The sequence below is a fragment of the Panulirus ornatus genome, chromosome 1 (genome assembly GCF_036320965.1).
Source record: "Panulirus ornatus isolate Po-2019 chromosome 1, ASM3632096v1, whole genome shotgun sequence".
NCBI classification, from domain to species: domain Eukaryota; kingdom Metazoa; phylum Arthropoda; class Malacostraca; order Decapoda; family Palinuridae; genus Panulirus; species Panulirus ornatus.
The window spans coordinates 51762410-51776057 of record NC_092224.1 but is presented as its reverse complement, the minus strand read 5'-3'; the positions used below and the strand labels follow the sequence as shown (position 1 = coordinate 51776057).

The 13648-nt window shown below is 42.3% G+C and overlaps 1 protein-coding gene across 2 annotated transcripts in view; it reads right to left on the bottom strand.

Annotated features, from left to right (window-relative positions):
• The window catches only part of Oseg4 (intraflagellar transport protein Oseg4), a 600898-nt gene that overhangs the window by 275317 nt on the left and 311933 nt on the right, over positions 1-13648 (bottom strand). The gene's annotated exons all lie outside the window — the stretch shown is intronic.

Here is a 13648-nt window from a genome sequence, read left to right as displayed (position 1 = left end):
GCGAGGTAGCGCAAACAAAAGAGAACAAAGGCCACATTCGTTCACACTCACTCTCTAGCTGTCATGTATAATGCAACGAAACCACAGCTTACTTTCCACATCCAGGCCAAACAAAACTTTCCATGGTTTACTCCAGACGCTTCACATGCCCTGGTTCAATCCATTAACAGCACGTCGACCCCGGTATACCATATCGTTCCAATTCACTTTATTCCTTGTACGCTATTCACCCTCCTGCATGTTCAGGCCCCGATCACACAAAATCTTTTTCACTCCATCTTTCTACCTCCAGTTTGGTCTCCCACTTCTCCTCGTTCCCTTCACCTCTGACACATATATCCTCTTGATCGAACTTTCCTCACTCATTCTCTCCATTTGACCAAACCATTTCAAAACACCCTCTCCTGCTCTCTCAATCACACTCTTTTTATTACCACACATCTCTCTTACCCTTTCATTACTTACTCGATCACACCACCTCATACCACATATTGTCCCCAAACCCCAAACACCTCATTTCCAGTACATCCACCCTCCTCCGCACAATTCTATCTATAGCCCACGCCTCGCAAAAATACAACATTGTTGGAACCACTATTCCTTCAAACACACCCATTTTTGCTTTCCAAGATAACGTTCTCGCCTTCCACATATTTTTCAACACTTCCAGAACTTTCGTCCCCTCCCCCACCCTGTGACTCACTTCCGCTTCCATGGTTCCATCCGCTGCCAAATCCACTCCCAGATACCTAAAACACATCACTTCCTCCAGTTTTTCTCCATTCAAACGTACCTCCCAACTGACTTGTCCCTTAACCCTAATGTACCTAATAACCTTGCTCTTATTCACATTTACTCCAAGCTCTCTACTTTCATACACTTTACCAAACCCAGTCACCAGCTTCTGCTGTTTCTCTCCGGAATCAGCCACCAGCGCTGTATCATCAGCAAACAACAAATTATTCACTTCTCAAGCTCTCTCATCCCAACAGACTGCATACTTGCCTCTCTTTCCAAAACTCTTGCATTCACCTCCCTAACAACCCCATCCATAAACAAATTAAACAACAATGGAGACATCACGAACCCTTACCGTAAACCAACATTCACTGAGAACCAATCACTTTCCTCTCTTCCTACTCGTACACATGCCTTACATCCTCGAAAAAAACTTTTCACTGCTTCTAATAACTTGCTTCCAACGCCATATATTCTTAATACCTTCCACAGAGCATCTCTATCAACTCTTATCATATGCCTTCTCCAGATCCATAAATGCTACATACAAATACATTTGCTTTTCTAAATATTTCTCACATCCATTCTTCAAAGCAAACACCTGATCCACGCATCTTTTTTACATTATTGAATATATATATATATATATATATATATATATATATATATATATATATATATATATATATATATATATATATATATATACAGGTAGTAAAAGCTTTACGGAAGATGAAAGCCGGCAAGGCAGCAGGTTTGGATGGTATTGCAGTGGAATTTATTAAAAAAGGGGGTGACTGTATTGTTGACTGGTTGGTAAGGTTATTTAATGTATGTATGACTCATGGTGACGTGCCTGAGGATTGGCGGAATGCGTGCATAGTGCCATTGTACAAAGGCAAAGGGGATAAGAGTGAGTGCTCAAATTACAGAGGTATAAGTTTGTTGAGTATTCCTGGTAAATTATATGGGAGGGTATTGATTGAGAGGGTGAAGGCATGTACAGAGCATCAGACTGGGGAAGAGCAGTGTGGTTTCAGAAGTGGTAGAGGATGTGTGGATCAGGTGTTTGCTTTGAAGAATGTATGTGAGAAATACTTAGAAAAGCAAATGGATTTGTATGTAGCATTTATGGATCTGGAGAAGGCATACGATAGAGTTGATAGAGATGCTCTGTGGAAGGTATTAAGAATATATGGTGTGGGAGGAAAGTTGTTAGAAGCAGTGAAAAGTTTTTATCGAGGATGTAAGGCATGTGTACGTGTAGGAAGAGAGGAAAGTGATTGGTTCTCAGTGAATGTAGGTTTGCGGCAGGGGTGCGTGATGTCTCCATGGTTGTTTAATTTGTTTATGGATGGGGTTGTTAGGGAGGTAAATGCAAGACTTTTGGAAAGAGGGGCAAGTATGAAGTCTGTTGGGGATGAGAGAGCTTGGGAAGTAAGTCAGTTGTTGTTCGCTGATGATACAGCGCTGGTGGCTGATTCATGTGAGAAACTGCAGAAGCTGGTGACTGAGTTTGGTAAAGTGTGTGAAAGAAGAAAGTTAAGAGTAAATGTGAATAAGAGCAAGGTTATTAGGTACAGTAGGGTTGAGGGTCAAGTCAATTGGGAGGTGAGTTTGAATGGAGAAAAACTGGAGGAAGTAAAGTGTTTTAGATATCTGGGAGTGGATCTGGCAGCGGATGGAACCATGGAAGCGGAAGTGGATCATAGGATGGGGGAGGGGGCGAAAATTCTGGGAGCCTTGAAGAATGTGTGGAAGTCGAGAACATTATCTCGGAAAGCAAAAATCGGTATGTTTGAAGGAATAGTGGTTCCAACAATGTTGTATGGTTGCGAGGCGTGGGCTATGGATAGAGTGGTGCGCAGGAGGATGGATGTGCTGGAAATGAGATGTTTGAGGACAATGTGTGGTGTGAGGTGGTTTGATCGAGTAAGTAACGTAAGGGTAAGAGAGATGTGTGGAAATAAAAAGAGCGTGGTTGAGAGAGGAGAAGAGGGTGTTTTGAAATGGTTTGGGCACATGGAGAGAATGAGTGAGGAAAGATTGACCAAGAGGATATATGTGTCGGAGGTGGAGGGAACGAGGAGAAGTGGGAGACCAAATTGGAGGTGGAAAGATGGAGTGAAAAAGATTTTGTGTGATCGGGGCCTGAACATGCAGGAGGGTGAAAGGAGGGCAAGGAATAGAGTGAATTGGAGCGATGTGGTATACCGGGGTTGACGTGCTGTCAGTGGATTGAATCATGGCATGTGAAGCGTCTGGGGTAAACCATGGAAAGTGTGTAGGTATGTATATTTGCGTGTGTGGACGTATGTATATACATGTGTATGGGGGTGGGTTGGGCCATTTCTTTCGTCTGTTTCCTTGCGCTACCTCGCAAACGCGGGAGACAGCGACAAAGAAAATATATATATATATATATATATATATATATATATATATATATATATATATATATATATATATATATAGGGCAAATGAGAGTTGGGGTGAGAGAGTATCATTAAATTTTAGAAAGAATAAAAAGATGTTCTGGAAGGAGGTAAATAAAGTGCGTAATACAAGGAAGCAAATGGGAACTTCAGTGAAGGGCGCTAATGGGGAGTTGATAACAAGTAGTGGTGATGTGAGAAGGAAATGGAGTGAATATTTTGAAGGTTTCTTGAATGTGTTTGATGATAGAGTGGCAGATATAGGGTGTTTTGGTCGAGGTGGTGTGCAAAGTGAGAGGGTTAGGGAAAATGATTTGGTAAACAGAGAAGAGGTAGTAAAAGCTTTGCGGAAGATGAAAGCCGGCAAGTCAGCAGGTTTGGATGGTATTGCAGTGGAATCTATTAAAAAAAGGGGTGACTGTATTGTTGACTGGTTGGTAAGGTTATTTAATATATGTATGACTCATGGTGAGGTGCCTGAGGATTGGCGGAATGCTTGCATAGTGCCATTGTACAAAGGCAAAGGGGATAAAAGTGAGTGCTTAAATTACAGAGATATAAGTTTGTTGAGTATTTCTGGTAAATTATATGGGAGGGTATTAATTGAGAGGGTGAAGGCATGTACAGAGCATCAGATTGGGGAAGAGCAGTGTGGTTTCAGAATTGGTAGAGGATGTGTGGATCAGGTGTTTGCTTTGAAGAATGTATGTGAGAAATACTTAGAAAAGCAAATGGATTTGTATGTAGCATTTATGGATCTGGAGAAGGCATATGATAGAGTTGATAGAGATGCTCTGTGGAAGGTATTAAGAATATATGGTGTGGGAGGCAAGTTGTTAGAAACAGTGAAAAGTTTTTATCGAGGATGTAAGGCATGTGTACGTGTAGGAAGAGAGGAAAGTGATTGGTTCTCACTGAATGTAGGTTTGCGGCAGGGGTGTGTGATGTCTCCATGGGTGTTAAATTTGTTTATGGATGGGGTTGTTAGGGAGGTGAATGCAAGACTTTTGGAAAGAGGGGCAAGTATGAAGTCTGTTGTGGATGAGAGAGCTTGGGAAGTGAGTCAGTTGTTGTTCGCTGATGATACAGCGCTGGTGGCTGATTCATGTGAGAAACTGCAGAAGCTGGTGACTGAGTTTGGTAAAGTGTGTGAAAGAAGAAAGTTAAGAGTAAATGTGAATAAGAGCAAGGTTATTAGGTACAGTAGGGTTGAGGGTCAAGTCAATTGGGAGGTAAGTTTGAATGGAGAAAAACTGGAGGAAGTAAAGTGTTTTAGATATCTGGGAGTGGATCTGGCAGCGGATGGAACCATGGAAGCGGAAGTGAATCATAGGGTGGGGGAGGGGGCGAAAATTCTGGGAGCCTTGAAGAATGTGTGGAAGTCGAGAACATTATCTCGGAAAGCAAAAATGGGTATGTTTGAAGGAATAGTGGTTCCAACAATGTTGTATGGTTGCGAGGCGTGGGCTATGGATAGAGATGTGCGCAGGAGGATGGATGTGCTGGAAATGAGATGTTTGAGGACAATGTGTGGTGTGAGGTGGTTTGATCGAGTAAGTAATGTAAGGGTAAGAAAGATGTGTGGAAATAAAAAGAGCGTAGTTGAGAGAGCAGAAGAGGGTGTTTTGAAATGGTTTGGGCACATGGAGAGAATGAGTGAGGAAAGATTGACCAAGAGGATATATGTGTCGGAGGTGGAGGGAACGAGGAGAAGTGGGAGACCAAATTGGAGGTTGAAAGATAGAGTGAAAAAGATTTTGAGTGATCGGGGCCTGAACATGCAGCAGGGTGAAAGGCGGGCAAGGAACAGAGTGAATTGGATCGATGTGGTATACCGGGGTTGACGTGCTGTCAGTGGATTGAATCAGGGCATGTGAAGCGTCTGGGGTAAACCATGGAAAGTTGTGTGGGGCCTGGATGTGGAAAGGGAGCTGTGGTTTCGGGCATTATTGCATGACAGCTATATATATATATATATATATATATATATATATATATATATATATATATATTTATATATATATCTTATTTTGTTTTGTCGCCGTCTCCCGCGTTAGCGAGGTAGCGCAAGGAAACAGACGAAAGAATGGACCACCACACCCACATACACATGTATATACATACACGTCCACACACGCACATATACATACCTTTACATTTCAACGTATACATATATATAAATACACAGACATATACATACATACGCATGTACATAATTCATATTTACTGCCTTTATTACTCACGTCTCCACCCCGCCACACATGAAATCACAACCCTCTCACCCAGCACACGCACGAGGTAGCACTAGGAAAAGACAACAAAGGCCACATTCGCTCACACTCAGTCTCTAGCTGTCATGTATAATGCACCGATACCACAGCTCCTTCTCCACATCCAGGCCGCACAAACCTTCTATTGCTTACCCCAGACGCTTCACATGCCCTGGTTCAATATATTGACAGAGCGTCAACCCCGGTATACCACATCGTTCCAATTCATTTTATTCCTTGCACGCCTTTCACCCTCCTGCATGTTCAGGCCCCGATCGCTCAAAATTTTTTTCACTCCATCCTTCCACCTCCAAATTGGTCTCCCACTTCTCCTCGTTCCCTCCACCTCTGACACATATATCCTCTTTGTCAATCTTTCCTCTCATTCTCTCCATGTAGCCAAATCATTTTAAAACACCCTCGTCTGCTCTCTCAACCACACTCGTTTTATTACCACACATCTCTCTTACCCTTTCATTCCTTACTCGATCAAACTACCTCACACCACATATTGTCCTCAAACATCTCATTTACAACACATCCACCCTCCTTCGCACAACCCTATCTATAGCCCACGCCTCGTAACCATATAACATTGTTAGAACCACTATTTCTTCAAACATACCCATTTTTGCTTTCCGAGACAATATTCTCGCCTTCCATACATTTCTCAACTTTTGCCCCCTCTCCCACCCAGTAACTCACTTTCGCTTCCATGGTTCCATCCACTGCCAGATCCACTCCCAGATATCTGAAACACTTCACTTCCTCCAGTTTTTTTCCGTTCAAACTTACCTCCCAATTGACTTGACCCTCAACCCTACTGTACCTAATAACTTTGCTCGATTCACATTTAATGTCAGCTTTCTACTGTCACACACTTTATCAAAACCAGTCACCAGCTTCTGCAGTTTCTCACCCTAATCAGCCACCAGCGTTGTATCATTAGCGAACAACAGCTGACTCACTTTCCAAGCCTTCTCATCCACAACAGACTGCATACATGCCCCTCTCTCCAAAACTCTAGCATTCATCTCCCTATCAACCCCATCCATAAACAAATTAAACAACCATGGAGACATCACACACCCCTGCCACAAACCGACATTCACTGAGAACCAATCACTTTCCTCTCTTCCTACACGTACACATGCCTTACATCCTCGATAAAAACTTTTCACTGCTTCTAACAACTTTCCTCCCACACCATTTATTCTTAATACCTTCCACAGAGCATCTCTAGCAACTCCATCAAATGCCTTCTCCAGATGCAAATATGCTACATACGAATCCATTTGTTTTTCTAAGTATTTCTCACATACATTCTTCAAAGCAAACACCTGATCCACACATCGTCTGTCACTTCTGAAACCACACTGCTCTTCCCCAATGTGATGCTCTGCATATGCCTTAACCCTCTCAAACAATATTAATTTTTTATTAACCTTTGTCGCTGTCTCCCGCGTTAGCGAGGTAGCGCAAGGAAACAGACGAAAGAATGGCCCAACCCACCCATATAGACATGTATATACATACACGTCCACACGCGCAAATATACATAACTATACATCTCAACGTATACATATAAATACACACATACTCATATACATATATACGCATGTACATAATTCACACTGTCTGCCTTTATTCATTCCAGTCGCCACCCCGCCACACATGAAATGAAAAACCCCCTCTCCCCCGCATGTGCGCGAGGTAGCGCTAGGAAAAGACAACAAAGGCCACATTCGTTCACACTCAGTCTCTAGCTGTCATGTATAATGCACCGAAAACACAGCTCCCTTTCCATATCCAGGCCCCACAGAATTTTCCATGGTTTACCCATGATGCTTCACATGCCCTGGTTTAATCCACTGACAGAACGCCGCCCCCGGTATACTACATCGTTCCAATTCACTGTATTCCTTGCACGCCTTTCACCCTCCTTCATGTTCAGGCCCCGATCAATCAAAATCTTTTTCACTCCATCTTTCCACCTCCAATTTGGTCTCCCACTTCTCCTCTTTCCCTCCACCTCTGACACATATATCCTCTTGGTCAAAATCTCCTCACTCATTCTTTGGTCAATCTTTCCTCACTCATTCTCTCCATGTGACCAAACCATTTCAAAACACCCTCTTCTGCTCTTTCAACCACACTCTTTTATTATCACACATCTCTCTTACCCTTTCGTTCCTTACTCGATCAAACCATCTCACAACACATATTGTCCTCAAACATCTCATTTCCAGCACAACCACCCTCCTCCGCACAACTCTATCTATAGCCCACGCCTCGCAACCATATAACATTGTTGGAACCACTATTCCTTCAAACATACCCATTTTTGCTTTCCAAGATAGCGTTCTCGACTTCCACACATTTCTCAACGCTTCCAGAACTTTCGCCCCCTTCCACACCCTATGATTCACTTTCGCTTCCATGGTTCCATTCGCTGCCAAAACCACTTACAGATATCGAAAACACTTCACTTCCTCCAGTTTTTCTTCATTCAAACTTACCTCCCACTTGACTTGTCCCTCAACCCTAGTGTATCTAATAACCTTACTCTTATTCACATTTACTCTCAGCTTTCTTCTTTTATACACTTTACCTAACTCAGTCACCAGCTTCTGTTTCTCACCCGAATCAGCCACCAGCGCTGCATCATCAGCGAACAACAACTGACTCACTTCCCAAGCTCTCTCCTCCACAGCAGACTGCATTCTTGCCACTCTTTCCAAAGCTCTTACATTCACCTCCCTAACAACCCCATCCATAAACAAATTAAACAACCATGGAGACATCGCGCACCCCTGCCGCAAACCAACATTCACTGAGAACCAGTCACTTTCCTCTATTCCTACACGTACATATGCTTTACATCCTCGATAAAAACTTTTCACTGCTTCTAACAACTTACCTCCCACACCATATACTCTTAATACCTTCAACAGAGCATCTCTATAAACTCTATCATATGCCTTCTCCAGATCTATAAATGCTACATACAAATCCATTTGCTTTTCTAAGTATTTTTCACATACATTTTTGAGAGCATACACCGGATCGACACATCTGATACTCTGTACATGCCTTTATCCTCTCAATCAATACCATATAACCCTACCATATAATTTCCGAGGAATACTCAACAAACTTATAACTTTGTAATTGGAGCACTCACTCTTATCCCCTTTGCCTTTATACAATGGCACTATGCAAGCATTCCGCTAATCCTCAGGCACATCATCATGAGTCATACACACATTTAACAACCAAACCAATCAGTGAACAATACAGTCACCCCCTCTTTTAATAAATTCCACTGCAATACCATCCAAACTCGCTGCCTTGCCGGCTTTCATCTTCACCGAAGATTTTACTACATCTTCTCTGTTTACCAAATCATTCTCCTTAACCCTCTCACTTAGCACACCACCTCGACCAAAACACCCTATATCTGCCACTCTATCATCAAACACATTCAACAATCCTTCAAAATACTCCTTCCTCCTTCCAAAACATCTTTTTATTCTCCCTAAATGTTCATGATACTCTCGCATCCCAACTCTTATTTGCCCTCTTTTTCACCTCTTGCACCTTTCTCTTGACTTCCTGCCTCTTACTTTTATATATCTCCCACTCATTTGCATTACTTCCCTGCAAAAATCGTCCAAATGCCTCTCTCTTCTCTTTCACTAATAATCTTACTTCTTCATCCCACCACTCACTACCCTCTCTAATCTGCCCACCTCCCACGCTTCTCATGCCACAAGCATCTTTTGCGCAAGCCATCACTGCTTCCCTAAATACATCCCATTCCTCCCCCACTCCCCTTACGTTCTTTGTTCTCACCTTACTCCATTCTGTACTCAGTCTCTCCTGGTACTTCCTCACACAAGTCTCCTTCCCAAGCTCACTTACTCTCACCACTCTCTTCACCCCAACATTCTCTTTTTTTTTCTGAAAACTTCTACAAATCTTCACCTTCACCTCCACAATATAATGACCAAAAGTCCGTCCAGTTGCACGTCTCAAAGTCAATCTAAAAGTCTCTCTTTCCCGCGTCTATCAATTAACACGTAATCCAGTAACGCTCTCTGGCCTTCTCTCCTGCTTACATATGTATACTTATACATATTTCTCTTTTTAAACCAGGTATTCCCAATCACCAATCCTTTTTCAGCACATAAATCTACAAGCTCTTCAGCATTTCCATTTACACCACTGAACACCCCATGTACACCAATTATTCCATCAACTGCTACATTACTTCCCTTTGCATTCAAATCACCCATCACTATAACCCGGTCTCGTGCATCAAAACCACTAACGCACTGATTCAACCGCTCTCAAAACACTTGCCTCCCATGATCTTTCTTCTCATGTCCAGGTGCATATGCACCGATAATCCCCCATCTTTCTCCATTCATTTTCAGTTTTACCCATATCAATCCAGAGTTTACTTTCTTACACCCTATCACATACTCCCACCACTCCTGTTATAGGAGTAGTGCTACTCCTTCCCTTGCTCTTGTCCTTTCACTAACCCCTTACTTTACTCCCAAGACATTCCCAAACCACTCTTCCTCTTTACCCTTGAACTTCGTTTCCCTCAGAGCCAAAACATCCAGGTTCCTTTCCTCAAACATACTACCTAACTCTCTTTTTTTCTCATCTTGCTTACATCCACACACATTTAGACACCCCAGTCTGAGCCTTTGAGGAGGATGAGCACTCCCCGCGTGACTCCTTCTTCTGTTTCCCCGTTTAGAACGTTAAGATACAAGGAGGGGAGGGTTTCCAGCCCCCCGCTCCCTTCCCCTTTAGTCGCCTTCTACGACACGTGAGGAATACGTGGGAAGGATTATTTCTCCCCTATCACCAGGGATAATATATATATATATATATATATATATATATATATATATATATATATATATATATATATATATATATATATATATATATATATACATATATACATATATACATATATACATATATATATATATATATATATATATATATATATATATATATATATGTATATATATATATATATATATATATATATATATATATATATATATATATATATATATATATATATATATATATATATATAATGGAGAAAAACTGGAGGAAGTGAAGTGTTTTAGATATCTGGGAGTGGATCTGGCAGCGGATGGAACCATGGAAGCGGAAGTGGATCATAGGGTGGGGGAGGGGGCGAAAATTCTGGGAGCCTTGAAGAATGTGTGGAAGTCGAGAACATTATCTCGGAAAGCAAAAATCGGTATGTTTGAAGGAATAGTGGTTCCAACAATGTTGTATGGTTGCGAGGCGTGGACTATGGATAGAGTTGTGCGCAGGAGGATGGATGTGCTGGAAATGAGATGTTTGATGACAATGTGTGGTGTGAGGTGGTTTGATCGAGTAAGTAACGTAAGGGTAAGAGAGATGTGTGGAAATAAAAAGAGCGTGGTTGAGAGAGCAGAAGAGGGTGTTTTGAAATGGTTTGGTCACATGGAGAGAATGAGTGAGGAAAGATTGACCAAGAGGATATGTGTCGGAGGTGGAGGGAACGAGGAGAAGAGGGAGACCAAATTGGAGGTGGAAAGATGGAGTGAACAAGATTTTGTGTGATCGGGGCCTGAACATGCAGGAGGGTGAAAGGAGGGCAAAGAATAGAGTGAATTGGAGCGATGTGGTATACCCGGGTTGACGTGCTGTCAGTGGATTGAATCAAGGCATGTGTATGGGGGTGGGTTGGGCCATTTCTTTCGTCTGTTTCCTTGCGCTACCTCGCAAACGCGGGAGACAGCGACAAAGCAAAAAAAAAAAAAAAAAAAAAAAAATATATATATATATATATATATATATATATATATATATATATATATATATATATATATATATATATATATATATTGCTTTGTCGCTGTCTCCCGCATTAGCGAGGTAGCACAAGGAAACGGACGAAAGAATGGCCCAACCCACCCATATACACATGTATATACATACACGTCCACACACGCAAATATACATACCTATACATCTCAATGTACACATATATATACACACACACAGACATACATATATACACATGTACATAACTCATACTGTCTGCCTTTATTTATTCCCATCGCCACCTCGCCACACATAGAATAACAGCCCCCTTCCCCCTCATGTGTGCGAGGTAGCGCTAGGAAGACAACAAAGGCCACATTCGTTCACACTCAGTCTCTAGCTGGCATGTAATAATGCACCGAAACCACAGCTCCTTTTCCACATCCAGGCCCCACAGAACTTTCCATGGTTTACCCCAGACGCTTCACATGCCCTGGTTCAATCCATTGACAGCACGTCGACCCCGGTTTTCCCACCTCGTTCCAATTCACTCTATTCCTCGCACGCCTTTCACCCTCCTGCATGTTCAGGCCCCGATCACTCAAAATCATTTTCACTCCATCTTTCCACCTCCAATTCGGTCTCCCACTTCTCCTCGTTCCCTCCACCTCTGACACATATATCCTCTTGGTCAATCTTTCCTCACTCATTCTCTCCATGTGACCAAACCATTTCAAAACACCCTCTTCTGCTCTCTCAACCACACTCTTTTTATTACCACACATCTCTCTTACCCTATTATCACTTACTCGATCAAACCACCTCGCACCACATATTGTCCTCAAACATCTCATTTCCAGCACATCCACCCTCCTCCGTACAGCTCTATTCATTGCCCACGCCTCGCAACCATACTACATTGTTGGTACCACTATTCCTTCAAACATACCCATTTTTGCTTTCCGAGATAATGTTCTTGACTTCCACACATTCTTCAAGGCTCCCAGAAATTTCGCCCCCTCCCCCACCCTATGATTCACTTTTCGCTTCCATGGTTCCATCCGCTGCCAAATCCACTCCCAGATATCTAAAACACTTCACTTCCTCCAGTTTTTCTCCATTCAAACTTACCTCCCAATTGGCTTGACCCTCAATCCTACTGTACTAAATAACCTTGCTTTTATTCACATTTACTCTCAACTTTCTTCTTTCATACACTTTGTGTGTGTGTGTGTGTGTGTGTGTGTGTGTGTGTGTGTGTGTGTGTGTGTGTGTGTGTGTGTGTGTGTGTGTGTGTGTGTGTGTGTGTGTGTGTGTGTGTGGATGGGTCTTTTTTCGTCTGTTTCCTGGCACTTCCTCGCTAAGGCAGAAAACGGTGATCAATTATTATCAATAATACACATACATTTAAGTGTGTGTGTGTGTGTGTGTGTGTGTGTGTGTGTGTGTGTGTGTGTGTGTGTGTGTGTGTGTGTGATGTCACCATGATTATTCAAGTTTTCAATGGATGGGGTTGTGACGGACAAAAATGCAAGTCTACTGGGGAAAGGGGTGAGTATGCTGTCTGTTGGGCATGAGAAAGCATGGGAAGTGAGTTAGAAGTTGTCTACTGATGTTACAGCAATAGTGGCAGATTCGAGTGTGATACTGAAGTTGGTGAGTGAGTCTGGAAGTGAGTGTGAAACTTGAGAGTAAATGTAAATAAAAGCAAGGTTACTAGGTTTAGCTGAGCTGAGGTACAGGCAAGTTGAGGGTGAGAGTCTGAATAGAGAAAAATTGGAAGGAGTGAAGTGTTTTAGACCCTCAGGAGTGGATATGGCAGAGAATGGAATCATGGAAGTTGAAGTGCATTATAGAGTGGGTGAAGGGGCGAAAATTCTGGGAGTGCTGAAGAATGTGTGGAAAGAGATAACATTACCTGGGAGAGCAAAAATTGGTATGGTTGAAGGTAATAGTTCTCCCAGTAATATTATATAGATATGAGGCATGGTCTAAGGATAAAACTGTGTGGAGGAGGGTGGATGGGTTGAAAATGAAATGTTTAAGGACAATATGTGGTGTGAGGTGGTTTGAATAAGTAAGTGCAAGAAAGGCTAAGACAGATGTGTGATAATGAAAAGAGCGGCTGAGAGAGCTGAAGAGGGTGTGCTGAAATGATCTAGGCTTATGGAAAGAATGAGTGAGGAAAGGTTGAAAAAGAGGATATATGTGTCAGAAATGGAAGGGACAAGAAGAATTGGTAGACCAACATGGGGATAGAGGGAAGGATGGAGTGAAAAAGATTTTAAGTGATCGAGGTCTGAAAATGAAAGAGGGTGAAAGGCATGCACGGGACACACTGAATAAGAGCAA